This window comes from Apium graveolens, chromosome 11 (genome assembly GCF_009905375.1).
Source record: "Apium graveolens cultivar Ventura chromosome 11, ASM990537v1, whole genome shotgun sequence".
Classification (NCBI taxonomy): Eukaryota; Viridiplantae; Streptophyta; class Magnoliopsida; order Apiales; family Apiaceae; genus Apium; species Apium graveolens.
Genome location: NC_133657.1, coordinates 77,783,082 through 77,787,775, shown reverse-complemented (window position 1 = coordinate 77,787,775; position 4,694 = coordinate 77,783,082). Strand labels below are relative to the sequence as shown.

The window sequence follows — 4,694 nt, the reverse complement described above, 5'->3', positions numbered from 1 at the left end:
CATGCTAAAGGTAATGACAATGGCTATAGAAGGAAGTAATAATGAAGTTGTGATCTCATGAGTGTTTTATTATTGATAAATTGAAGTGTTAGTTAAGTGGTTAATTAAGTAGTTAATTATAGTTAATATTTAATCAACAATTTTAAGTGTTATCTTAACATTGAGAAGTAATCATACATTGGTGAGTGAGTTAAATTAGACAATAACTTAGTCTGAGTCTCTGAGGGAACGAACTAGAAAGTATTCTATATTACTTGCGAACGCGTATACTTGCGTGAATATTAGTGCGTGATTTCGCCCTAACAAGTTTTTGGCACCGCTGCCGGGGACTCGGCGTATTTGTTTAGTTTATGTACTTACCATCATTGGTCATTAGGACTCAGTGATTAGGACGTAGTAGTTAATTATTCTTTTCGGTTGTGTTTCAGGTACTTTAGCAAACGTTTATGCAAACTCGTTCTCGTGCTCGCAAGAGGACCTTAGATACAGCTGAGGAGAAAGACGAAGTTCTTGATACTCCGGAGAAGTTAGATTTTGAGGATTCGGATTCAGGAACTGAGCAAAAAGAACCAGTAAACATGGGAGATCGTATTGTTCAAGCTGATCCAGCTCTTATGGATTTTTCTCGGCCTAAAATTGATGACATTCAGTCAAGCATTATTCATCCGGCTATTCAAGCTAACACCTTTGAAATCAAGCCGGGCACTATTCAGATGGTGCAGAATTCTGTTTCTTTTGGAGGAGCGGCAACTGAAGACCCCAACATGCACATAAGGAATTTTGTCGAGATCTGCAGCACTTTTAAGTATAATGGCGTGACTGATGAGGCTATCAAGTTGAGGCTTTTCCCATTCTCACTGAGGGATAAGGCTAAAGACTGGTTACATTCTGAACCAGCTGGGTCAATCACTACGTGGCAAGATCTTGCGCAAAAGTTTCTGGTGAAGTTTTATCCAATGGCAAAGACTGCTGCTATGAGGAGTGCTCTTACTCAATTTGCGCAGCAACCTACAGAATCTATGTGCGAGGCTTGGGAACGCTACAAGGAAATGTTGAGAAAATGTCCACATCATGGAATGCCGGATTGGATGGTAATCACTGGTTTTTATAATGGTTTGGGGGCCCAATCTCGGCCCATGCTCGATGCAGCAGCTGGAGGCGCCTTATGGGCTAAAAGCTATACTGAGGCGTATAATCTTATCGAGACGATGGCTGCAAATGAGCATCAAAACCAACTCAGAGGATGACGTCAGGCAAGGTAGCAGGTATTCTGGAAGTTGATGCAGCCACCGCTATTGCAGCCCAGCTCCAAGCGCTATCAATGAAGGTTGATTCTCTGGCTACGTATGGAGTTAATCAAATAGCTATGGTTTGTGAGCTTTGTGCAGGTTCTCATACTACGGATCAGTGTTCTCTTGTCAATGAATCTGTTCAGTATGTGAATAATTATCAGCGACAACAGCAGCCTGTGCCAGCGACTTATCATCCTAACAACAGAAATCATCCAAATTTCACCTGGGGGAATAATCAGAATGTTATTCAGCCACCATATCAGCAAGGAGTAAGTAAACAGTTTAACCCACCTGGATTCCAGCAACCACAGCAGTATGCTACAAGGCAATCATATCCTCAACAGGGAAGTGCAGCTGCATCTACTAGTGCTGATTTTGAGGAACTTAAGCTGTTGTGCAAGAGTCAGGCGGTTTCTATCAAGACCTTGGAAAATCAAATCGGTCAATTAGCCAATGCAGTGCTCAATCGTCAACCTGGCACTCTTCCCAGTGACACGGAAGTACCAGGCAGGAAGGAAGCTAAAGAGCAAGTCAAGGCTATTACCTTAAGGTCTGGAAAAGTAGCTGATGCTGAAAAGGCAAAAGAAGTCGAAGCTGAAGTTAGAGATGAAGAATCTAAGCAAAGGGAGAAAGCGGCGGAACCAAGAAAGACTACTGTTGAACACACTCTGCCTGAGGCTAATACAGGGGAGAAACAGCTCTATCCTCCACCACCTTTTCCTAAGAGATTGCAGCAACAAAAGCTGGATAGACAGTTCGGGAAGTTTCTGGAGGTGTTCAAGAAACTTCACATCAATATACCTTTCGCTGAGGCTCTGGAACAAATGCCTAGTTATGCGAAATTTATGAAGACTATTCTTTCAAGGAAGGTGAAACTGGATGACCTTGAAACCGTTGCTCTCACGGAAGAATGCAGCGCTGTTCTGCAGCAAAAGTTACCACCAAAACTGAAAGATCCAGGAAGCTTCACCATTCCTTGCACCATTGGCAATCTAACTTTTGACAAGTGCCTTTGTGATTTGGGAGCAAGCATTAATCTGATGCCGTTGTCGATCTTTAAAAAACTGGATCTGCCTGATCCAAAACCCACATACATGTCGCTACAATTGGCGGACCGTTCCATTACTTACCCAAGGGGCATAGTTGAGGATATGCTCGTCAAGGTGGATAAGCTCTTCTTTCCTGCTGATTTTTTTATTCTGGATTTTGAGGAAGATAAGAAGATTCCCATAATCTTGGGGAGGCCTTTCTTGGCTACTGGTCGTACCTTGATAGATGTGCAAAAAGGGGAACTTACTATGCGGGTCCAAGATCAGGATGTGACCTTCAACGTATTCAAGGCAATGAAATTCCCTACAGAAGATGAGGAGTGCTTAAAAGTGGATGTGATTGATTCTGCGGTTACGTCGGAACTCGATCACATGCTAATGTCCGATGCATTGGAAAAGGCCTTAGTGGGGGAATTTGACAGTGATGATGAAGATAGCAACGAGCAATTACAATATTCTGAACGCTTCTCCATGGAAGCGAAAGCTCGACACACCATTTGAATCTCTTGGTACTTCTGACCTTAAGAATGCTGAAGGGAAGCTCAAACCATCAATAGAGGAAGCACCTACCTTGGAGCTTAAACCATTACCTGAACACTTGAGGTATGCTTTTTTAGGTGATTCATCTACGTTACCTGTTATTATTTCAGCTGACCTTTCAGGTAGTGAGGAAGATAAGCTCTTAAGGATTTTGAGAGAATTCAAATCGGCTATAGGATGGACCATAGCAGACATCAAGGGGATAAGTCCTTCATATTGTATGCATAAAATTCTGCTAGAGGAAGGAAGTAAGCCAACTGTGGAACAGCAACGAAGACTGAACCCGATCATGAAGGAGGTGGTGAAGAAAGAAATTCTGAAATGGCTAGATGCAGGCATCATTTATCCTATTTCTGACAGCTCGTGGGTGAGCCCCGTGCAATGTGTACCTAAGAAAGGAGGTATCATTGTGGTCGCAAATGAAAAGAATGAGCTCATCCCTACTCGAACAGTTACAGGATGGAGAGTATGCATGGATTATAGGAAATTGAACAAAGCCACAAGAAAGGATCACTTCCCTCTCCCATTCATTGATCAAATGCTTGACAGATTGGCGGGACATGAGTATTTTTGTCTTCTGGATGGTTATTCCGGGTATAATCAGATTTGTATTGCACCAGAGAATCAGGAAAAGACTACCTTCACTTGTCCATTTGGCACATTTGCTTTTCGTAGAGTTTCGTTTGGGTTATGTGGCGCCCCGGCCACCTTTCAGAGATGTATGATGGCTATATTCTCTGACATGATTGGAAATAACGTCGAAGTGTTCATGGATGACTTCTCCGTCTTTGGACACTCATATGATGAATGCTTGAATAATCTGCGCGCCGTACTCAAAAGATGCGTGGAAACTAATTTGGTGCTTAATTGGGAGAAATGTCATTTTATGGTGCGTGAAGGCATTATCCTTGGGCATAAGGTCTCTAGCAAAGGTCTGGAGGTGGACAAGGCCAAGGTGGGAGTCATTGAAAATCTTCCCCCACCTAATTCGGTGAAAGGAATCCGTAGTTTTCTCGGTCATGCGGGTTTTTATCGGCGATTCATCAAGGACATTTCAAAGATATCTAAGCCGTTGTGCAATTTACTTGAGAAAGATGTGCCTTTCAAATTTGATGATGAATGTTTGGCAGCATTCGAGACTCTCAAGGAAAGTTTGATCACGGCACCAGTTATTACAGCACCAGATTGGACAGAACCGTTTGAGATGATGTGTGATGCGAGTGATTATGCAATAGGTGCAGTTCTGGGACAGCGCAAGAAAAATCTCTTCCATGTGGTCTACTATGCGAGTAAAACTTTAAATGGGGCCCAATTGAACTACACCACTACTGAGAAGGAGCTTTTGGCTATAGTCTTTGGCTTTGAGAAATTTCGATCTTATCTGCTTGGTACGAAAGTGACAGTATTCACTGATCATGCAGCTATTCGCTATCTGGTTTCTAAGAAGGATTCGAAGCCGAGACTCATTCGTTGGGTGCTTTTACTTCAAGAATTTGAGTTAGAGATCAAAGATAGAAAAGGTACTGAGAATCAAGTAGCTGACCATCTCTCTAGGTTGGAGAATCCCGATTCTACTTCACAAGATAGAACGTTAATCAATGAATCTTTTCCGGATGAGCAGTTGTTTGTAATTCAGGAGGAAGAACCATGGTTTGCAGATATTGTAAACTATCTTGTCAGCAATATAATGCCTCCTAATTTGACATCCGCACAAAAGAAGAAGTTTCTGCATGAGGTGAAGTGGTATGTGTGGGATGAACCATATTTGTTTAGACAGGGAGCTGACCAGATCATCAGGAGATGTATCCCGTTC

At 42.5% G+C, this 4,694-nt stretch overlaps 1 non-coding gene across 1 annotated transcript; it reads right to left on the bottom strand.

The window, feature by feature from the left end:
- Positions 1-971: 971 nt before the first annotated feature.
- LOC141698798 (small nucleolar RNA R71) lies at positions 972-1,078 on the bottom strand. Its single transcript, XR_012565300.1, has one exon. It is a non-coding gene; the product is annotated as a small nucleolar RNA R71 (small nucleolar RNA).
- Positions 1,079-4,694: the final 3,616 nt, after the last annotated feature.